Below are 23,897 nucleotides of genomic sequence, written 5' to 3' on the forward strand. Positions count from 1 at the left end.
CCAAATTCTGATAGAGGGCCATGAGACTTAGACCTGAGTGCAAAAATGGAGGCTCTAGCCCCTTCCAGAGCTGAGATATGGAAACTCAAAAATTCGGCCCGAAAAAAAAAACGACAGTGGTACCCCTTACGTTTTTTTTTTTGGGGGCGAAAAATTAAGTTTCTCCAATCTTCCCAAATTCTGATAGAGGGCCATGAGACTTAGACCTGAGTGCAAAAATGGAGGCTCTAGCCCCTTCCAGAGCTGAGATATCGAAACTCAAAAATTCGGCCCGAAAAAAAAACGACAGTGGTACCCCTTACGTTTTTTTTTTTGGGCGAAAAATTAAGTTTCTCCAATCTTCCCAAATTCTGATAGAGGGCCATGAGACTTAGACCTGAGTGCAAAAATGGAGGCTCTAGCCCCTTCCAGAGCTGAGATATCGAAACTCAAAAATTCGGCCCGAAAAAAAAACGACAGTGGTACCCCTTACGTTTTTTTTTTGGGCGAAAAATTAAGTTTCTCCAATCTTCCCAAATTCTGATAGAGGGCCATGAGACTTAGACCTGAGTGCAAAAATGGAGGCTCTAGCCCCTTCCAGAGCTGAGATATCGAAACTCAAAAATTCGGCCCGAAAAAAAAAACGACAGTGGTACCCCTTACGTTTTTTTTTGGGGTGAAAAATTAAGTTTCTCCAATCTTCCCAAAACTCTGGATTCTGATAGAGGGCCATGAGACTTAGACCTGAGTGCAAAAATGGAGGCTCTAGCCCCTTCCAGAGCTGAGATATCGAAACTCAAAAATTCGTCCCGAAAAAAAAAACGACAGTGGTACCCCTTAGGGTTTTTTTTTTGGGCGAAAAATTAAGTTTCTCCAATCTTCCCAAATTCTGATAGAGGGCCATGAGACTTAGACCTGAGTGCAAAAATGGAGGCTCTAGCCCCTTCCAGAGCTGAGATATCGAAACTCAAAAATTCGGCCAGAAAAAAAAACGACAGTGGTACCCCTTACGTTTTTTTTTTGGGCGAAAAATTAAGTTTCTCCAATCTTCCCAAATTCTGATAGAGGGCCATGAGACTTAGACCTGAGTGCAAAAATGGAGGCTCTAGCCCCTTCCAGAGCTGAGATATCGAAACTCAAAAATTCGGCCCGAAAAAAAAACCGACAGTGGTACCCCTTACGTTTTTTTTGGGGGGTGAAAAATTAAGTTTCTCCAATCTTCCCAAATTCTGATAGAGGGCCATGAGACTTAGACCTGAGTGCAAAAATGGAGGCTCTAGCCCCTTCCAGAGCTGAGATATCGAAACTCAAAAATTCGGCCCGAAAAAAAAAACGACAGTGGTACCCCTTACGGTTTTTTTTTTGGGCGAAAAATTAAGTTTCTCCAATCTTCCCAAATTCTGATAGAGGGCCATGAGACTTAGACCTGAGTGCAAAAATGGAGGCTCTAGCCCCTTTCAGAGCTGAGATATCGAAACTCAAAAATTCGGCCAGAAAAAAAACCGACAGTGGCACCCCTTACGTTTTTTTTTTGGGGTGAAAAATTAAGTTTCTCCAATCTTCCCAAAACTCTGGATTCTGATAGAGGGCCATGAGACTTAGACCTGAGTGCAAAAATGGAGGCTCTAGCCCCTTCCAGAGCTGAGATATCGAAACTCAAAAATTCGGCCCGAAAAAAAACGACAGTGGTACCCCTTACGTTTTTTTTTTGGGGGCGAAAAATTAAGTTTCTCCAATCTTCCCAAATTCTGATAGAGGGCCATGAGACTTAGACCTGAGTGCAAAAATGGAGGCTCTAGCCCCTTCCAGAGCTGAGATATCGAAACTCAAAAATTCGGCCCGAAAAAAAAACGACAGTGGTACCCCTTACGGGTTTTTTTTGGGCGAAAAATTAAGTTTCTCCAATCTTCCCAAATTCTGATAGAGGGCCATGAGACTAAGACCTGAGTGCAAAAATGGAGGCTCTAGCCCCTTCCAGAGCTGAGATATCGAAACTCAAAAATTCGGCCCGAAAAAAAAAACGACAGTGGTACCCCTTACGTTTTTTTTTTGGGCAAAAAATTAAGTTTCTCCAATCTTCCCAAATTCTGATAGAGGGCCATGAGACTTAGACCTGAGTGCAAAAATGGAGGCTCTAGCCCCTTCCAGAGCTGAGATATCGAAACTCAAAAATTCGGCCCGAAAAAAAAACGACAGTGGTACCCCTTACGTTTTTTTTTTTGGGGTGAAAAATTAAGTTTCTCCAATCTTCCCAAAACTCTGGATTCTGATAGAGGGCCATGAGACTTAGACCTGAGTGCAAAAATGGAGGCTCTAGCCCCTTCCAGAGCTGAGATATCGAAACTCAAAAATTCGGCTTGAAAAAAAAAACGACAGTGGTACCCCTTAGGGTTTTTTTCGGGCGAAAAATTAAGTTTCTCCAATCTTCCCAAATTCTGATAGAGGGCCATGAGACTTAGACCTGAGTGCAAAAATGGAGGCTCTAGCCCCTTCCAGAGCTGAGATATCGAAACTCAAAAATTCGGCCAGAAAAAAAAACGACAGTGGTACCCCTTACGTTTTTTTTTTGGGCGAAAAATTAAGTTTCTCCAATCTTCCCAAATTCTGATAGAGGGCCATGAGACTTAGACCTGAGTGCAAAAATGGAGGCTCTAGCCCCTTCCAGAGCTGAGATATCGAAACTCAAAAATTCGGCCCGAAAAAAAAACCGACAGTGGTACCCCTTACGTTTTTTTTGGGGGGTGAAAAATTAAGTTTCTCCAATCTTCCCAAATTCTGATAGAGGGCCATGAGACTTAGACCTGAGTGCAAAAATGGAGGCTCTAGCCCCTTCCAGAGCTGAGATATCGAAACTCAAAAATTCGGCCCGAAAAAAAAAACGACAGTGGTACCCCTTACGGTTTTTTTTTTGGGCGAAAAATTAAGTTTCTCCAATCTTCCCAAATTCTGATAGAGGGCCATGAGACTTAGACCTGAGTGCAAAAATGGAGGCTCTAGCCCCTTTCAGAGCTGAGATATCGAAACTCAAAAATTCGGCCAGAAAAAAAACCGACAGTGGCACCCCTTACGTTTTTTTTTTGGGGTGAAAAATTAAGTTTCTCCAATCTTCCCAAAACTCTGGATTCTGATAGAGGGCCATGAGACTTAGACCTGAGTGCAAAAATGGAGGCTCTAGCCCCTTCCAGAGCTGAGATATCGAAACTCAAAAATTCGGCCCGAAAAAAAACGACAGTGGTACCCCTTACGTTTTTTTTTTGGGGGCGAAAAATTAAGTTTCTCCAATCTTCCCAAATTCTGATAGAGGGCCATGAGACTTAGACCTGAGTGCAAAAATGGAGGCTCTAGCCCCTTCCAGAGCTGAGATATCGAAACTCAAAAATTCGGCCCGAAAAAAAAACGACAGTGGTACCCCTTACGGGTTTTTTTTGGGCGAAAAATTAAGTTTCTCCAATCTTCCCAAATTCTGATAGAGGGCCATGAGACTAAGACCTGAGTGCAAAAATGGAGGCTCTAGCCCCTTCCAGAGCTGAGATATCGAAACTCAAAAATTCGGCCCGAAAAAAAAAACGACAGTGGTACCCCTTACGTTTTTTTTTTGGGCAAAAAATTAAGTTTCTCCAATCTTCCCAAATTCTGATAGAGGGCCATGAGACTTAGACCTGAGTGCAAAAATGGAGGCTCTAGCCCCTTCCAGAGCTGAGATATCGAAACTCAAAAATTCGGCCCGAAAAAAAAACGACAGTGGTACCCCTTACGTTTTTTTTTTTGGGGTGAAAAATTAAGTTTCTCCAATCTTCCCAAAACTCTGGATTCTGATAGAGGGCCATGAGACTTAGACCTGAGTGCAAAAATGGAGGCTCTAGCCCCTTCCAGAGCTGAGATATCGAAACTCAAAAATTCGGCTTGAAAAAAAAAACGACAGTGGTACCCCTTAGGGTTTTTTTCGGGCGAAAAATTAAGTTTCTCCAATCTTCCCAAATTCTGATAGAGGGCCATGAGACTTAGACCTGAGTGCAAAAATGGAGGCTCTAGCCCCTTCCAGAGCTGAGATATCGAAACTCAAAAATTCGGCCCGAAAAAAAAACGACAGTGGTACCCCTTACGGTTTTTTTTCGGGCGAAAAAAATAAAGTTTCTCCAATCTTCCCAAATTCTGATAGAGGGCCATGAGACTTAGACCTGAGTGCAAAAATGGAGGCTCTAGCCCCTTCCAGAGCTGAGATATCGAAACTCAAAAATTCGGCCAGAAAAAAAAACGACAGTGGTACCCCTTACGTTTTTTTTTTGGGCGAAAAATTAAGTTTCTCCAATCTTCCCAAATTCTGATAGAGGGCCATGAGACTTAGACCTGAGTGCAAAAATGGAGGCTCTAGCCCCTTCCAGAGCTGAGATATCGAAACTCAAAAATTCGGCCCGAAAAAAAAACGACAGTGGTACCCCTTACGTTTTTTTTTTTGGGCGAAAAATTAAGTTTCTCCAATCTTCCCAAATTCTGATAGAGGGCCATGAGACTTAGACCTGAGTGCAAAAATGGAGGCTCTAGCCCCTTCCAGAGCTGAGATATCGAAACTCAAAAATTCGGCCCGAAAAAAAAAAACGACAGTGGTACCCCTTACGTTTTTTTTGGGGGGTGAAAAATTAAGTTTCTCCAATCTTCCCAAAACTCTGGATTCTGATAGAGGGCCATGAGACTTAGACCTGAGTGCAAAAATGGAGGCTCTAGCCCCTTCCAGAGCTGAGATATCGAAACTCAAAAATTCGGCCAGAAAAAAAAACGACAGTGGTACCCCTTACGTTTTTTTTTTTGGGGTGAAAAATTAAGTTTCTCCAATCTTCCCAAAACTCTGGATTCTGATAGAGGGCCATGAGACTTAGACCTGAGTGCAAAAATGGAGGCTCTAGTCCCTTCCAGAGCTGAGATATCGAAACTCAAAAATTCGGCCCGAAAAAAAAACGACAGTGGTACCCCTTACGTATTTTTTTTGGGGGCGAAAAAATAAGTTTCTCCAATCTTCCCAAATTCTGATAGAGGGCCATGAGACTTAGACCTGAGTGCAAAAATGGAGGCTCTAGCCCCTTCCAGAGCTGAGATATCGAAACTCAAAAATTCGGCCCGAAAAAAAAACGACAGTGGTACCCCTTAGGGTTTTTTTTTTAGGAGAAAAATTAAGTTTCTCCAATCTTCCCAAATTCTGATAGAGGGCCATGAGACTTAGACCTGAGTGCAAAAATGGAGGCTCTAGCCCCTTCCAGAGCTGAGATATCGAAACTCAAAAATTCGGCCCGAAAAAAAAACGACAGTGGTACCCCTTACGTTTTTTTTTGGGCGAAAAATTAAGTTTCTCCAATCTTCCCAAATTCTGATAGAGGGCCATGAGACTTAGACATGAGTGCAAAAATGGAGGCTCTAGCCCCTTCCAGAGCTGAGATATCGAAACTCAAAAATTCGGCCCGAAAAAAAAAACGACAGTGGTACCCCTTACGTTTTTTTTTTTGGGCGAAAAAAATAAAGTTTATCCAATCTTCCCAAATTCTGATAGAGGGCCATGAGACTTAGACCTGAGTGCAAAAATGGAGGCTCTAGCCCCTTCCAGAGCTGAGATATCGAAACTCAAAAATTCGGCCCGAAAAAAAAACGACAGTGGTACCCCTTACGTTTTTTTTTTGGGCGAAAAATTAAGTTTCTCCAATCTTCCCAAATTCTGATAGAGGGCCATGAGACTTAGACCTGAGTGCAAAAATGGAGGCTCTAGCCCCTTCCAGAGCTGAGATATCGAAACTCAAAAATTCGGCCCGAAAAAAAAACGACAGTGGTACCCCTTAAGTTTTTTTTTTGGGCGAAAAAAATAAAGTTTCTCCAATCTTCCCAAATTCTGATAGAGGGCCATGAGACTTAGACCTGAGTGCAAAAATGGAGGCTCTAGCCCCTTCCAGAGCTGAGATATCGAAACTCAAAAATTCAGCCCGAAAAAAAAAACGACAGTGGTACCCCTTACGTTTTTTTTTTTGGGCGAAAAATTAAGTTTCTCCAATCTTCCCAAATTCTGATAGAGGGCCATGAGACTTAGACCTGAGTGCAAAAATGGAGGCTCTAGCCCCTTCCAGAGCTGAGATATCGAAACTCAAAAATCCGGCCTGAAAAAAAAACGACAGTTGTACCCCTCACGTTTTTTTTTTTTGGGACGAAAAATTAAGTTTCTCCAATCTTCCCAAATTCTGATAGAGGGCCATGAGACTTAGACCTGAGTGCAAAAATGGAGGCTCTAGCCCCTTCCAGAGCTGAGATATCGAAACTCAAAATTTCGGCCCGAAAAAAAAACGACAGTGGTACCCCTTACGTTTTTTTTTTTTTGGGGCGAAAAATTAAGTTTCTCCAATCTTCCCAAAACTCTGGATTCTGATAGAGGGCCATGAGACTTAGACCTGAGTGCAAAAATGGAGGCTCTAGCCCCTTCCAGAGCTGAGATATCGAAACTCAAAAATTCGGCCCGAAAAAAAACCGACAGTGGTACCCCTTACGGTTTTTTTTTTTGGGCGAAAAATTAAGTTTCTCCAATCTTCCCAAATTCTGATAGAGGGCCATGAGACTTAGACCTGAGTGCAAAAATGGAGGCTCTAGCCCCTTCCAGAGCTGAGAAATCGAAACTCAAAAATTCGGCCTGAAAAAAAAAACGACAGTGGTACCCCTTACGTTTTTTTTTTTGGGCGAAAAATTAAGTTTCTACAATCTTCCCAAATTCTGATAGAGGGCCATGAGACTTAGACCTGAGTGCAAAAATGGAGGCTCTAGCCCCTTCCAGAGCTGAGATATCGAAACTCAAAAATTCGGCCCGAAAAAAAAAACGACAGTGGTACCCCTTACGTTATTTTTTTTGGGCGAAAAATTACGTTTCTCCAATCTTCCCAAATTCTGATAGAGGGCCATGAGACTTAGACCTGAGTGCAAAAATGGAGGCTCTAGCCCCTTCCAGAGCTAAGATATTTAAACTCAAAAATTCGGCCCGAAAAAAAAAACGACAGTGGTACCCCTTACGTGTTTTTTTTTCGGCGAAAAATTAAGTTTCTCCAATCTTTCCAAATTCTGATAGAGGGCCATGAGACTTAGACCTGAGTGCAAAAATGGAGGCTCTAGCCCCTTCCAGAGCTGAGATATCGAAACTCAAAAATTCGGCCCGAAAAAAAAACGACAGTGGTACCCCTTACGTTTTTTTTTTGGGCGAAAAATTACGTTTCTCCAATCTTCCCAAATTCTGATAGAGGGCCATGAGACTTAGACCTGAGTGCAAAAATGGAGGCTCTAGCCCCTTCCAGAGCTGAGATATGGAAACTCAAAAATTCGGCCCGAAAAAAAAAACGACAGTGGTACCCCTTACGTTTTTTTTTTTGGAGCGAAAAATTAAGTTTCTCCAATCTTCCCAAATTCTGATAGAGGGCCATGAGACTTAGACCTGAGTGCAAAAATGGAGGCTCTAGCCCCTTCCAGAGCTGAGATATCGAAACTCAAAAATTCGGCCCGAAAAAAAAACGACAGTGGTACCCCTTACGTTTTTTTTTTTGGGGCGAAAAATTAAGTTTCTCCAATCTTCCCAAATTCTGATAGAGGGCCATGAGACTTAGACCTGAGTGCAAAAATGGAGGCTCTAGCCCCTTCCAGAGCTAAGATATTTAAACTCAAAAATTCGGCCCGAAAAAAAAAACGACAGTGGTACCCCTTACGTTTTTTTTTTCGGCGAAAAATTAAGTTTCTCCAATCTTTCCAAATTCTGATAGAGGGCCATGAGACTTAGACCTGAGTGCAAAAATGGAGGCTCTAGCCCCTTCCAGAGCTGAGATATCGAAACTCAAAAATTCGGCCCGAAAAAAAAACGACAGTGGTACCCCTTACGTTTTTTTTTTTGGGCGAAAAATTAAGTTTCTCCAATCTTCCCAAATTCTGATAGAGGGCCATGAGACTTAGACCTGAGTGCAAAAATGGAGGCTCTAGCCCCTTCCAGAGCTGAGATATGGAAACTCAAAAATTCGGCCCGAAAAAAAAAACGACAGTGGTACCCCTTACGTTTTTTTTTTGGGGCGAAAAATTAAGTTTCTCCAATCTTCCCATAACTCTGGATTCTGATAGAGGGCCATGAGACTTAGACCTGAGTGCAAAAATGGAGGCTCTAGCCCCTTCCAGAGCTGAGATATCGAAACTCAAAAATTCGGCCCGAAAAAAAACGACAGTGGTACCCCTTACGTTTTTTTTTTTGGAGCGAAAAATTAAGTTTCTCCAATCTTCCCAAATTCTGATAGAGGGCCATGAGACTTAGACCTGAGTGCAAAAATGGAGGCTCTAGCCCCTTCCAGAGTTGAGATATCGAAACTCAAAAATTCGGCCCGAAAAAAAAAAACGACAGTGGTACCCCTTACGTTTTTTTTTTTTGGGCGAAAAATTAAGTTTCTCCAATCTTCCCAAATTCTGATAGAGGGCCATGAGACTTAGACCTGAGTGCAAAAATGGAGGCTCTAGCCCCTTCCAGAGCTGAGATATCGAAACTCAAAAATTCGGCCCGAAAAAAAAAAACGACAGTGGTACCCCTTACGTTTTTTTTTTGGGCGAAAAATTAAGTTTCTCCAATCTTCCCAAATTCTGATAGAGGGCCATGAGACTTAGACCTGAGTGCAAAAATGGAGGCTCTAGCCCCTTCCAGAGCTGAGATATCGAAACTCAAAAATTCGGCCCGAAAAAAAAAAACGACAGTGGTACCCCTTACGTTTTTTTTTTTGGGTGAAAAATTAAGTTTCTCCAATCTTCCCAAAACTCTGGATTCTGATAGAGGGCCATGAGACTTAGACCTGAGTGCAAAAATGGAGGCTCTAGCCCCTTCCAGAGCTGAGATATCGAAACTCAAAAATTCGTCCCGAAAAAAAAAACTACAGTGGTACCCCTTAGGGTTTTTTTTTTTGGGCGAAAAATTAAGTTTCTCCAATCTTCCCAAATTCTGATAGAGGGCCATGAGACTTAGACCTGAGTGCAAAAATGGAGGCTCTAGCCCCTTCCAGAGCTGAGATATCGAAACTCAAAAATTCGGCCAGAAAAAAAAACGACAGTGGTACCCCTTACGTTTTTTTTTTGGGCGAAAAATTAAGTTTCTCCAATCTTCCCAAATTCTGATAGAGGGCCATGAGACTTAGACCTGAGTGCAAAAATGGAGGCTCTAGCCCCTTCCAGAGCTGAGATATCGAAACTCAAAAATTCGGCCCGAAAAAAAAACGACAGTGGTACCCCTTACGTTTTTTTTTTTTGGGCGAAAAATTAAGTTTCTCCAATCTTCCCAAATTCTGATAGAGGGCCATGAGACTTAGACCTGAGTGCAAAAATGGAGGCTCTAGCCCCTTCCAGAGCTGAGATATCGAAACTCAAAAATTCGGCCCGAAAAAAAAACGACAGTGGTACCCCTTACGTTTTTTTTGGGGGGTGAAAAATTAAGTTTCTCCAATCTTCCCCAAACTCTGGATTCTGATAGAGGGCCATGAGACTTAGACCTGAGTGCAAAAATGGAGGCTCTAGCCCCTTCCAGAGCTGAGATATCGAAACTCAAAAATTCGGCCCAAAAAAAAAAACGACAGTGGTACCCCTTAGGGTTTTTTTTGGGCGAAAAATTAAGTTTCTCCAATCTTCCCAAATTCTGATAGAGGGCCATGAGACTTAGACCTGAGTGCAAAAATGGAGGCTCTAGCCCCTTCCAGAGCTGAGATATCGAAACTCAAAAATTCGGCCCGAAAAAAAAAAACGACAGTGGTACCCCTTACGGGTTTTTTTTGGGAGAAAAATTAAGTTTCTCCAATCTTCCCAAATTCTGATAGAGGGCCATGAGACTTAGACCTGAGTGCAAAAATGGAGGCTCTAGCCCCTTCCAGAGCTGAGATATCGAAACTCAAAAATTCGGCCCGAAAAAAAAACGACAGTGGTACCCCTTACGTTTTTTTTTTGGGGTGAAAAATTAAGTTTCTCCAATCTTTCCAAAACTCTGGATTCTGATAGAGGGCCATGAGACTTAGACCTGAGTGCAAAAATGGAGGCTCTAGCCCCTTCCAGAGCTGAGATATCGAAACTCAAAAATTCGGCCCGAAAAAAAAACGACAGTGGTACCCCTTACGTTTTTTTTTTGGGCGAAAAATTAAGTTTCTCCAATCTTCCCAAATTCTGATAGAGGGCCATGAGACTTAGACCTGAGTGCAAAAATGGAGGCTCTAGCCCCTTCCAGAGCTGAGATATGAAAACTCAAAAATTCGGCCCGAAAAAAAAAAACGACAGTGGTACCCCTTACGTTTTTTTTTCGGCGAAAAATTAAGTTTCTCCAATCTTCCCAAATTCTGATAGAGGGCCATGAGACTTAGACCTGAGTGCAAAAATGGAGGCTCTAGCCCCTTCCAGAGCTGAGATATCGAAACTCAAAAATTCGGCCCGAAAAAAAAACGACAGTGGTACCCCTTACGTTTTTTTTGGGGGGCGAAAAATTAAGTTTCTCCAATCTTCCCAAATTCTGATAGAGGGCCATGAGACTTAGACCTGAGTGCAAAAATGGAGGCTCTAGCCCCTTCTAGAGCTGAGATATGGAAACTCAAAAATTCGGCCCGAAAAAAAAACCACAGTGGTACCCCTTACGTTTTTTTTTTGGGGCGAAAAATTAAGTTTCTCCAATCTTCCCAAAACTCTGGATTCTGATAGAGGGCCATGAGACTTAGACCTGATTGCAAAAATGGAGGCTCTAGCCCCTTCCAGAGCTGAGATATCGAAACTCAAAAATTCGGCCCGAAAAAAAACGACAGTGGTACCCCTTACGTTTTTTTTGGGGGGCGAAAAATTAAGTTTCTCCAATCTTCCCAAATTCTGATAGAGGGCCATGAGACTTAGACCTGAGTGCAAAAATGGAGGCTCTAGCCCCTTCCAGAGCTGAGATATCGAAACTCAAAAATTCGGCCCGAAAAAAAAACGACAGTGGTACCCCTTACGTTTTTTTTTTGGGCGAAAAATTAAGTTTCTCCAATCTTCCCAAATTCTGATAGAGGGCCATGAGACTTAGACCTGAGTGCAAAAATGGAGGCTCTAGCCCCTTCCAGAGCTGAGATATGGAAACTCAAAAATTCGGCCCGAAAAAAAAAACGACAGTGGTACCCCTTACGTTTTTTTTTTGGGGGCGAAAAATTAAGTTTCTCCAATCTTCCCAAATTCTGATAGAGGGCCATGAGACTTAGACCTGAGTGCAAAAATGGAGGCTCTAGCCCCTTCCAGAGCTGAGATATCGAAACTCAAAAATTCGGCCCGAAAAAAAAACGACAGTGGTACCCCTTACGTTTTTTTTTTTGGGCGAAAAATTAAGTTTCTCCAATCTTCCCAAATTCTGATAGAGGGCCATGAGACTTAGACCTGAGTGCAAAAATGGAGGCTCTAGCCCCTTCCAGAGCTGAGATATCGAAACTCAAAAATTCGGCCCGAAAAAAAAACGACAGTGGTACCCCTTACGTTTTTTTTTTGGGCGAAAAATTAAGTTTCTCCAATCTTCCCAAATTCTGATAGAGGGCCATGAGACTTAGACCTGAGTGCAAAAATGGAGGCTCTAGCCCCTTCCAGAGCTGAGATATCGAAACTCAAAAATTCGGCCCGAAAAAAAAAACGACAGTGGTACCCCTTACGTTTTTTTTTGGGGTGAAAAATTAAGTTTCTCCAATCTTCCCAAAACTCTGGATTCTGATAGAGGGCCATGAGACTTAGACCTGAGTGCAAAAATGGAGGCTCTAGCCCCTTCCAGAGCTGAGATATCGAAACTCAAAAATTCGTCCCGAAAAAAAAAACGACAGTGGTACCCCTTAGGGTTTTTTTTTGGGCGAAAAATTAAGTTTCTCCAATCTTCCCAAATTCTGATAGAGGGCCATGAGACTTAGACCTGAGTGCAAAAATGGAGGCTCTAGCCCCTTCCAGAGCTGAGATATCGAAACTCAAAAATTCGGCCAGAAAAAAAAACGACAGTGGTACCCCTTACGTTTTTTTTTTGGGCGAAAAATTAAGTTTCTCCAATCTTCCCAAATTCTGATAGAGGGCCATGAGACTTAGACCTGAGTGCAAAAATGGAGGCTCTAGCCCCTTCCAGAGCTGAGATATCGAAACTCAAAAATTCGGCCCGAAAAAAAAAACGACAGTGGTACCCCTTACGTTTTTTTTTTTGGGCGAAAAATTAAGTTTCTCCAATCTTCCCAAATTCTGATAGAGGGCCATGAGACTTAGACCTGAGTGCAAAAATGGAGGCTCTAGCCCCTTCCAGAGCTGAGATATCGAAACTCAAAAATTCGGCCCGAAAAAAAAACGACAGTGGTACCCCTTACGTTTTTTTTGGGGGGTGAAAAATTAAGTTTCTCCAATCTTCCCAAATTCTGATAGAGGGCCATGAGACTTAGACCTGAGTGCAAAAATGGAGGCTCTAGCCCCTTCCAGAGCTGAGATATCGAAACTCAAAAATTCGGCCCGAAAAAGAAACGACAGTGGTACCCCTTACGTTTTTTTTTTTTGGGGCGAAAAATTAAGTTTCTCCAATCTTCCCAAATTCTGATAGAGGGCCATGAGACTTAGACCTGAGTGCAAAAATGGAGGCTCTAGCCCCTTCCAGAGCTGAGATATGGAAACTCAAAAATTCGGCCCGAAAAAAAAAACGACAGTGGTACCCCTTACGTTTTTTTTTTGGGGCGAAAAATTAAGTTTCTCCAATCTTCCCAAAACTCTGGATTCTGATAGAGGGCCATGAGACTTAGACCTGAGTGCAAAAATGGAGGCTCTAGCCCCTTCCAGAGCTGAGATATCGAAACTCAAAAATTCGGCCCGAAAAAAAACGACAGTGGTACCCCTTACGTTTTTTTTTTGGGGGGCGAAAAATTAAGTTTCTCCAATCTTCCCAAATTCTGATAGAGGGCCATGAGACTTAGACCTGAGTGCAAAAATGGAGGCTCTAGCCCCTTCCAGAGCTGAGATATCAAAACTCAAAAATTCGGCCAGAAAAAAAAACGACAGTGGTACCCCTTACGTTTTTTTTTTGGGCGAAAAATTAAGTTTCTCCAATCTTCCCAAATTCTGATAGAGGGCCATTAGACTTAGACCTGAGTGCAAAAATGGAGGCTCTAGCCCCTTCCAGAGCTGAGATATCGAAACTCAAAAATTCGGCCAGAAAAAAAAAACGACAGTGGTACCCCTTACGTTTTTTTTTTTGGGCGAAAAATTACGTTTCTCCAATCTTCCCAAATTCTGATAGAGGGCCATGAGACTTAGACCTGAGTGCAAAAACGGAGGCTCTAGCCCCTTCCAGAGCTGAGATATCGAAACTCAAAAATTCGGCCCGAAAAAAAAACGACAGTGGTACCCCTTACGTTTTTTTTTTGGGCGAAAAATTAAGTTTCTCCAATCTTCCCAAATTCTGATAGAGGGCCATTAGACTTAGACCTGAGTGCAAAAATGGAGGCTCTAGCCCCTTCCAGAGCTGAGATATCGAAACTCAAAAATTCGGCCAGAAAAAAAAACGACAGTGGTACCCCTTACGTTTTTTTTTTGGGCGAAAAATTACGTTTCTCCAATCTTCCCAAATTCTGATAGAGGGCCATGAGACTTAGACCTGAGTGCAAAAATGGAGGCTCTAGCCCCTTCCAGAGCTGAGATATCGAAACTCAAAAATTCGGCCCAAAAAAAAAAACGACAGTGGTACCCCTTACGTTTTTTTTTTGGGCGAAAAATTAAGTTTCTCCAATCTTCCCAAATTCTGATAGAGGGCCATGAGACTTAGACCTGAGTGCAAAAATGGAGGCTCTAGCCCCTTCCAGAGCTGAGATATCGAAACTCAAAAATTCGGCCCGAAAAAAAAAACGACAGTGGTACCCCTTACGTTTTTTTTTTGGGCGAAAAATTAAGTTTCTCCAATCTTCCCAAATTCTGATAGAGGGCCATGAGACTTAGACCTGAGTGCAAAAATGGAGGCTCTAGCCCCTTCCAGAGCTGAGATATCGAAACTCAAAAATTCGGCCAGAAAAAAAAACGACAGTGGTACCCCTTACGTTTTTTTTTTGGGCGAAAAATTAAGTTTCTCCAATCTTCCCAAATTCTGATAGAGGGCCATGAGACTTAGACCTGAGTGCAAAAATGGAGGCTCTAGCCCCTTCCAGAGCTGAGATATCGAAACTCAAAAATTCGGCCCAAAAAAAAAACGACAGTGGTACCCCTTACGTTTTTTTTTTTGGGCGAAAAATTAAGTTTCTCCAATCTTCCCAAATTCTGATAGAGGGCCATGAGACTTAGACCTGAGTGCAAAAATGGAGGCTCTAGCCCCTTCCAGAGCTGAGATATCGAAACTCAAAAATTCGGCCCGAAAAAAAAAACGACAGTGGTACCCCTTACGTTTTTTTTTTGGGGTGAAAAATTAAGTTTCTCCAATCTTCCCAAAACTCTGGATTCTGATAGAGGGCCATGAGACTTAGACCTGAGTGCAAAAATGGAGGCTCTAGCCCCTTCCAGAGCTGAGATATAGAAACTCAAAAATTCGGCTTGAAAAAAAAAACGACAGTGGTACCCCTTAGGGTTTTTTTTTGGGCGAAAAATTAAGTTTCTCCAATCTTCCCAAATTCTGATAGAGGGCCATGAGACTTAGACCTGAGTGCAAAAATGGAGGCTCTAGCCCCTTCCAGAGCTGAGATATCGAAACTCAAAAATTCGGCCCGAAAAAAAAACGACAGTGGTACCCCTTACGTTTTTTTTTTTGGGGTGAAAAATTAAGTTTCTCCAATCTTCCCAAAACTCTGGATTCTGATAGAGGGCCATGAGACTTAGACCTGAGTGCAAAAATGGAGGCTCTAGCCCCTTCGAGAGCTGAGATATCGAAACTCAAAAATTCGGCTTGAAAAAAAAAACGACAGTGGTACCCCTTAGGGTTTTTTTCGGGCGAAAAATTAAGTTTCTCCAATCTTCCCAAATTCTGATAGAGGGCCATGAGACTTAGACCTGAGTGCAAAAATGGAGGCTCTAGCCCCTTCCAGAGCTGAGATATCGAAACTCAAAAATTCGGCCAGAAAAAAAAACGACAGTGGTACCCCTTACGTTTTTTTTTTGGGCGAAAAAAATAAAGTTTCTCCAATCTTCCCAAATTCTGATAGAGGGCCATGAGACTTAGACCTGAGTGCAAAAATGGAGGCTCTAGCCCCTTCCAGAGCTGAGATATCGAAACTCAAAAATTCGGCCAGAAAAAAAAACGACAGTGGTACCCCTTACGTTTTTTTTTTGGGCGAAAAATTAAGTTTCTCCAATCTTCCCAAATTCTGATAGAGGGCCATGAGACTTAGACCTGAGTGCAAAAATGGAGGCTCTAGCCCCTTCCAGAGCTGAGATATCGAAACTCAAAAATTCGGCCCGAAAAAAAAACGACAGTGGTACCCCTTACGTTTTTTTTTTTGGGCGAAAAATTAAGTTTCTCCAATCTTCCCAAATTCTGATAGAGGGCCATGAGACTTAGACCTGAGTGCAAAAATGGAGGCTCTAGCCCCTTCCAGAGCTGAGATATCGAAACTCAAAAATTCGGCCCGAAAAAAAAAAACGACAGTGGTACCCCTTACGTTTTTTTTGGGGGGTGAAAAATTAAGTTTCTCCAATCTTCCCAAAACTCTGGATTCTGATAGAGGGCCATGAGACTTAGACCTGAGTGCAAAAATGGAGGCTCTAGCCCCTTCCAGAGCTGAGATATCGAAACTCAAAAATTCGGCTTGAAAAAAAAAAACGACAGTGGTACCCCTTAGGGTTTTTTTTGGGCAAAAAATTAAGTTTCTCCAATCTTCCCAAATTCTGATAGAGGGCCATGAGACTTAGACCTGAGTGCAAAAATGGAGGCTCTAGCCCCTTCCAGAGCTGAGATATCGAAACTCAAAAATTCGGCCCGAAAAAAAAAAACGACAGTGGTACCCCTTACGTTTTTTTTTTGGGCGAAAAATAAAGTTTCTCCAATCTTCCCAAATTCTGATAGAGGGCCATGAGACTTAGACCTGAGTGCAAAAATGGAGGCTTTAGCCCCTTCCAGAGCTGAGATATCGAAACTCAAAAATTCGGCCAGAAAAAAAAACGACAGTGGTACCCCTTACGTTTTTTTTTTTGGGGTGAAAAATTAAGTTTCTCCAATCTTCCCAAAACTCTGGATTCTGATAGAGGGCCATGAGACTTAGACCTGAGTGCAAAAATGGAGGCTCTAGTCCCTTCCAGAGCTGAGATATCGAAACTCAAAAATTCGGCCCGAAAAAAAAACGACAGTGGTACCCCTTACGTATTTTTTTGGGGGGCGAAAAATTAAGTTTCTCCAATCTTCCCAAATTCTGATAGAGGGCCATGAGACTTAGACCTGAGTGCAAAAATGGAGGCTCTAGCCCCTTCCAGAGCTGAGATATCGAAACTCAAAAATTCGGCCCGAAAAAAAAACGACAGTGGTACCCCTTAGGGTTTTTTTTTTTTAGGAGAAAAATTAAGTTTCTCCAATCTTCCCAAATTCTGATAGAGGGCCATGAGACTTAGACCTGAGTGCAAAAATGGAGGCTCTAGCCCCTTCCAGAGCTGAGATATCGAAACTCAAAAATTCGGCCAGAAAAAAAAACGACAGTGGTACCCCTTACGTTTTTTTTTGGGCGAAAAATTAAGTTTCTCCAATCTTCCCAAATTCTGATAGAGGGCCATGAGACTTAGACCTGAGTGCAAAAATGGAGGCTCTAGCCCCTTCCAGAGCTGAGATATCGAAACTCAAAAATTCGGCCCGAAAAAAAAAACGACAGTGGTACCCCTTACGTTTTTTTTTTTGGGCGAAAAAAATAAAGTTTATCCAATCTTCCCAAATTCTGATAGAGGGCCATGAGACTTAGACCTGAGTGCAAAAATGGAGGCTCTAGCCCCTTCCAGAGCTGAGATATCGAAACTCAAAAATTCGGCCCGAAAAAAAAACGACAGTGGTACCCCTTACGTTTTTTTTTTGGGCGAAAAATTAAGTTTCTCCAATCTTCCCAAATTCTGATAGAGGGCCATGAGACTTAGACCTGAGTGCAAAAATGGAGGCTCTAGCCCCTTCCAGAGCTGAGATATCGAAACTCAAAAATTCGGCCCGAAAAAAAAACGACAGTGGTACCCCTTAAGTTTTTTTTTTGGGCGAAAAAAATAAAGTTTCTCCAATCTTCCCAAATTCTGATAGAGGGCCATGAGACTTAGACCTGAGTGCAAAAATGGAGGCTCTAGCCCCTTCCAGAGCTGAGATATCGAAACTCAAAAATTCGGCCCGAAAAAAAAAACGACAGTGGTACCCCTTACGTTTTTTTTTTTGGGCGAAAAATTAAGTTTCTCCAATCTTCCCAAATTCTGATAGAGGGCCATGAGACTTAGACCTGAGTGCAAAAATGGAGGCTCTAGCCCCTTCCAGAGCTGAGATATCGAAACTCAAAAATTCGGCCTGAAAAAAAAACGACAGTTGTACCCCTCACGTTTTTTTTTTTGGGACGAAAAATTAAGTTTCTCCAATCTTCCCAAATTCTGATAGAGGGCCATGAGACTTAGACCTGAGTGCAAAAATGGAGGCTCTAGCCCCTTCCAGAGCTGAGATATCGAAACTCAAAATTTCGGCCCGAAAAAAAAACGACAGTGGTACCCCTTACGTTTTTGTTTTTTTTGGGGCGAAAAATTAAGTTTCTCCAATCTTCCCAAAACTCTGGATTCTGATAGAGGGCCATGAGACTTAGACCTGAGTGCAAAAATGGAGGCTCTAGCCCCTTCCAGAGCTGAGATATCGAAACTCAAAAATTCGGCCCGAAAAAAAACCGACAGTGGTACCCCTTACGGTTTTTTTTTTTGGGCGAAAAATTAAGTTTCTCCAATCTTCCCAAATTCTGATAGAGGGCCATGAGACTTAGACCTGAGTGCAAAAATGGAGGCTCTAGCCCCTTCCAGAGCTGAGAAATCGAAACTCAAAAATTCGGCCTGAAAAAAAAAACGACAGTGGTACCCCTTACGTTTTTTTTTTTGGGCGAAAAATTAAGTTTCTACAATCTTCCCAAATTCTGATAGAGGGCCATGAGACTTAGACCTGAGTGCAAAAATGGAGGCTCTAGCCCCTTCCAGAGCTGAGATATCGAAACTCAAAAATTCGGCCCGAAAAAAAAAACGACAGTGGTACCCCTTACGTTATTTTTTTTGGGCGAAAAATTACGTTTCTCCAATCTTCCCAAATTCTGATAGAGGGCCATGAGACTTAGACCTGAGTGCAAAAATGGAGGCTCTAGCCCCTTTCAGAGCTGAGATATCGAAACTTAAAAATTCGGCCCGAAAAAAAAACGAAAGTGGTACCCCTTACGTTTTTTTTTTGGGGTGAAAAATTAAGTTTCTCCAATCTTCCCAAAACTCTGGATTCTGATAGAGGGCCATGAGACTTAGACCTGAGTGCAAAAATGGAGGCTCTAGCCCCTTCCAGAGCTGAGATATCGAAACTCAAAAATTCGGCCCGAAAAAAAAAACGACAGTGGTACCCCTTACGTTTTTTTTGGGGGGGTGAAAAATTAAGTTTCTCCAATCTTCCCAAATTCTGATAGAGGGCCATGAGACTTAGACCTGAGTGCAAAAATGGAGGCTCTAGCCCCTTCCAGAGCTGAGATATCGAAACTCAAAAATTCGGCCCGAAAAAAAAAACGACAGTGGTACCCCTTACGTTTTTTTTGGGGGGGCGAAAAATTAAGTTTCTCCAATCTTCCCAAATTCTGATAGAGGGCCATGAGACTTAGACCTGAGTGCAAAAATGGAGGCTCTAGCCCCTTCCAGAGCAGGTCTAAGTGCAAAAATTCGGGTCGAATTTTTGAGTTTCGATATCTCAGCTCTGGAAGGGTCTAGAGCCTCCATTTTTGCACTCAGGTCTAAGTCTCATGGCCCTCTATCAGAATCCAGAGTTTTGAGAAGATTAGAGAAACTTAATTTTTCGCCCGAAAAAAAAAACGAAAGGGGTACCACTGTCGTTTTTTTTTTCGGGTCGAATTTTTGAGTTTCGATATCTCAGCACTGGAAGGGTCTAGACCCTCCATTTTTGCACTCAGGTTTAAGTCTCATGGCCCTCTCTCAGAATCCAGAGTTTTGAGAAGATTGGAGAAACTTAATTTTTCGCCCGAAAAAAAAAAAAAAAACCAAAGGGGTACCACTGTCGTTTTTTTTTTCGGGTCGAATTTTTGAGTTTCGATATCTCAGCTCTGGAAGGGGCTAGAGCCTCCATTTTTGCACTCAGGTCTAAGTTTCATGGCCCTCTATCAGAATCCAGAGTTTTGAGAAGATTGGAGAAACTTAATTTTTCACCCGAAAAAGAAAAAACGAAAGGGGTACCACTGTCGTTTTTTTTTTTTCGGGTCGAATTTTTGAGATTCGATATCTCAGTTCTGGAAGGGTCTAGAGCCTCCATTTTTGCACTCAGGTCTAAGTCTCATGGCCCTCTATCAGAATCCAGAGTTTTGAGAAGATTGGAGAAACTTAATTTTTCGCCCGAAAAAAAACCCGAAAGGGGTACCACTGTGGTTTTTTTTTCGGGTCGAATTTTTGAGTTTCGATATCTCAGCTCTGGAAGGGTCTAGAGCCTCCATTTTTGCACTCAGGTCTAAGTTTCATGGCCCTCTATCAGAATCCAGAGTTTTGAGAAGATTGGAGAAACTTAATTTTTCACCCGAAAAAGAAAAAACGAAAGGGGTACCACTGTCGTTTTTTTTTTTTTTCGGGTCGAATTTTTGAGATTCGATATCTCAGTTCTGGAAGGGTCTAGAGCCTCCATTTTTGCACTCAGGTCTAAGTCTCATGGCCCTCTATCAGAATCCAGAGTTTTGAGAAGATTGGAGAAACTTAATTTTTCGCCCGAAAAAAAACCGAAAGGGGTACCACTGTGGTTTTTTTTTCGGGTCGAATTTTTGAGTTTCGATATATCATCTCTGGAAGGGTCTAGAGCCTCCATTTTTGTACTCAGGTCTAAGTCTCCTGGCCCTCTATCAGAATCCAGAGTTTCAAGAAGATAAGAGAAACTCAAAATTTCGACCCCCCCCCAAAAAAAACGACAGTGGTACACCTTTCGTTTTTTTTTCGATGCTAAAAAATACGTTTCTCCAATCTTCTCAAAACTCTGGATTCTGATAGAGGGCCATGAGACTTAGACCTGAGTGCAAAAATGGAGTCTCTAGACCCTTCCAGAGCTGAGATATTGAGATCCCACGTAGCATTTATGCCATTATAAAAATCTCAATATCTCAGCTTTGGAAGGGTCTAGAGCCTCCATTTTTGCTCTCAGGTCTAAGTCTCCTGGCCCTCTATCAGAATCCAGAGTTTCAGGAAGATCAGAGAAACTCAAAATTTCGACCCCCCCAAAAAAACGACAGTGGTACCCCTGTCGTTTTTTTATTTTTCGGTGCGAAAAAATAAGTTTCTCCAATCTTCTCAAAACTCTGGATTCTGATAGAGGGCTATGAGACTTAGACCTGAGTGCAAAAATGAAGTCTCTAGACCCTTCCAGAGCTGAGATATTGAGATCCCATGTAGCATTTATGCCAATGAAAACTTTAGCTTAAGTTCTGTCAGCAAGACTCAATAAGCGCGTCATGTATTACCTCATTCCTATCCAATCAGGTGTTAACAGTCACAGTATAAAAGATTGGTACTTACACTTTTCTGAGTTTGCAGATGCTGACCCTGCCATTCACCTCCATCCTCCCCAACCACCACCAAGATGGTACTTTCCCCTCCATCCTCCCCATCACCACCACCAGGATGGTCCTTTCCTTACCTCCAGGGGGTCGGCTGCGCCCCCGCCTTCATCTCAGGCGGGACATGCAGATTCGGCTAACCTCGCTTTGCTCGCTAAGGATGGGGCCTACGCCAAAGAACTCATAAATTTATGCTTTCTGAGCTGTCAATAAATGTATTTTGCTTTTCAACTTATCTCCTGAGTCTTTCTGGTAGAATTATAAATATCTCAATATCTCAGCTCTGGAAGGATCTAGAGCCTCCATTTTTGCACTCAGGTCTAAGTCTCATGGCCCTCTTTCAGAATCCAGAGTTTCAAAAAGATCAGAGAAACTCAAAATTTCGACCCCCCCAAAAAAACCACAGTGGTACTCCTTTCGTTTTTGTTTTTTTTTTTGGTGCGAAAAAATAAGTTTCTCCAATCTTCTCTAAACTCTGGATTCTGATAGAGGGCCATGAGACTTAGACCTGAGTGCAAAAATGGAGTACTCTAAACCCTTCCAGAGCTGAGATATTGAGATCCCAAGTAGCATTTATGCCACTACAAAAAATCTCAATATCTCAGCTCTGGAAGGGTTTAGAGCCTCCATTTTTGCTCTCAGGTCTAAGTCTCATGGCCCTCTATCAGAATCCAGAGTTTTGAGAAGATTGGAGAAACGTATTTTTTCGTACCAAAAAAAAAAAAAATACAAAAAAAAAAAAAAAAAAAAAAAAAACGACAGGGGTACCACTGTCGTTTTTTTGTGGGGTTGAAATTTTGAGTCTCTCTGATCTTCTTGAAATTCTGGATTCTAATAGAGGGCCATGAAACTTAAACCTGAGAGTGAAAATGGAGGCTCTAGACCCTTCCAGAGCTGAGACATTGAGATTCCACGTAGCATTTATGCCATTATAAAAATAGTGGGTTCGCGGACGGTGGAATTTTGGGACGGCGCTTGGTGCTATGGACCCAGGGGGGCCTGCTGAGTGCAGTAAAATAGTTTTTATCACGACAGGAACTTTAATTAAACTGTCTATCAAATATACTACCCGAAACCCCATTCAATAGATTGCAGGCGGGATTGTGTCCAATTTCAGCATGTTTCATGGCAAGTGAGCATACATGCACTCTTAAATTTGAACGGCTATAACTCTGTGACCAAGCTGCCCAGATGCACCAAACTCGGGTCAAAGTAGGGTCCCTAGGGGCCCTCTCCAACGGGCCCTAGCCCGAGGCTCTAGCGCCCCCACGGGCCGAGATATGAGGCCCAACAAGAAAGGGGTCACTTCAGAAGGAAGGGTCCCAGAACCTCAGGGCTCTGGGGTCTGAGAGGGCCCCTGGGGGCCACTCACCACCCCAAAGGACGATCCTCTGGGACTCGTCATTCCGAGATATTGACCGTTTTGTCCATTGTGAAATGCTCCAGAAGTTAAAAAAGGGGGCTGACATGTGATGTCCATTGTAATGGACACAGGGTCTTAATGGGTTAAACAAAGAGTGCATTCCTGGAGTAATATGAAATAGAACCGTCTCAGAGCAAAAGGCTGGTCCTGAGACCCTGTTGGTATTGCTGGTAATATTGCTGCAGTCAACCTGTGGTATAAGGTTTGTGTGTTGGAGTGACACTGCAGTTCCATTATGCAACTAAACAGTCTTCCACCTGAGTTTTATAAAACCAGTTGAATCACATCAGCTCAGTCCTTAAAAGTTGATGCCTATACGTTGAGAGCACCGACACACAGCTTATATATAAGGGATTTTGGTGCAGTGGACAAATAGCCACTCCATACACGGGTTTGTGCTTTTCTGAAAAACCCAACCAGTCATTGCGACTGGAACAAAAGACTAATGGATTTTGCTGTCCAAAAGGTCCGTCTTTTGTACAGTGCACAAACATTGGTTTAGTGTGAAAAGTGTTAATTGGCTGTGCTGTTCAACACAACACTCACTCAGAAAAGACAATTAACGCTGATCACAGTGTTAGATCATTTGTTTTCATTGAGAGTTGGCAATTTAAGGCATGTGAGTGCTGATAATGTGACTAAATCTAGCAAATTATGCAAATGTAAGTGTGATACATTTATTCCATTTACATTTTTAAATGATGAATCAATGTTTTGCTGGTTTTTTGTTTCTTTGTTAGTGTCACCTAGTCATCAATTCTAGAGTTTGGAGAGTGTCTCTGGATATCTATGTAGATGACTAACAGATGAGGTTTTGCTAAAACTGTGATACTCATAAAAGCGTCAGTTAGGATATGAGTTACATTATAATCGTTTAACTGTTTCCCTGCCAATGACATAATTTTTTGGCAATACATGTTTGCAGTAATGTGGTGCTATTACACATCTTTTGAAAGAGTACAAAATCTCTGTGGATAAATAAAAGCATAACTATTGCTTATGCATGTTGTGGTCTTTGACAAAAATGTGATTTTTCTCAGCTTTTTGTTTTAAAGTTTTTTTTTGTTGTTTTTTTTTTTACTGAAAAATATTCAAGTGTTCTTAAAAACAAGAATGCATGAAGCTAGAATGTATACTACCATTCAAAAATTATGGGGTCATTACAATATTTTTAAGTGTCTTATCCCCACCAAGTCTGGATTTATTAGATCAAAATCACCATAAAACATATTTTTATAATTTAAACTAACTGTTTTCTATTTTAATATATTTTAATATAATTTATTCCTGTGATGGCAACGCTGAATTTCAGGATTATTTGAGACTTTGACACTTTTAATACATTAACTTAATAAAATTAAATTTATCCTTACTGAATAAATTATTAATTTCTTTAAAAAAAAATATTTCCCCAAGATCAATAAAAAACCACACACACAAAAAAACAGTGTCATAACCTATATCCTAGTTGTATGAAGGTGAAATGGTCAGTAAGGTTTATGTAGACTTATTTTTTTCCATTCAAGGAACATTTATTTTAAACCTGTGCTGTAGATCCATTGGGAAGTTAGCAGGAAGCTTTGGAGTCCTGAATGAAAGCATAATGGGTGGCAATTTCTGCAGTGCGAGCAGTTCTTGATTTTGAATGGCAGATCCAAGGCAGACTGTATCACAGTCAATACACTGATAAAACACACCACTAACACTACGAACAGAAGAGGAGCATGAGAACAGATGCTTTTGTTTGATTG

General features: G+C 41.9%; 1 protein-coding gene across 1 annotated transcript in view; it reads right to left on the minus strand.

The window, feature by feature from the left end:
• Positions 1–23,897, minus strand: part of tspan33b (tetraspanin 33b) — a 150,106-nt gene that overhangs the window by 125,800 nt on the left and 409 nt on the right. The gene's annotated exons all lie outside the window — the stretch shown is intronic.

The sequence above is a fragment of the Pimephales promelas genome, chromosome 10 (genome assembly GCF_988280905.1).
Source record: "Pimephales promelas chromosome 10, fPimPro1.hap1.1, whole genome shotgun sequence".
Taxonomy (NCBI): domain Eukaryota; kingdom Metazoa; phylum Chordata; class Actinopteri; order Cypriniformes; family Leuciscidae; genus Pimephales; species Pimephales promelas.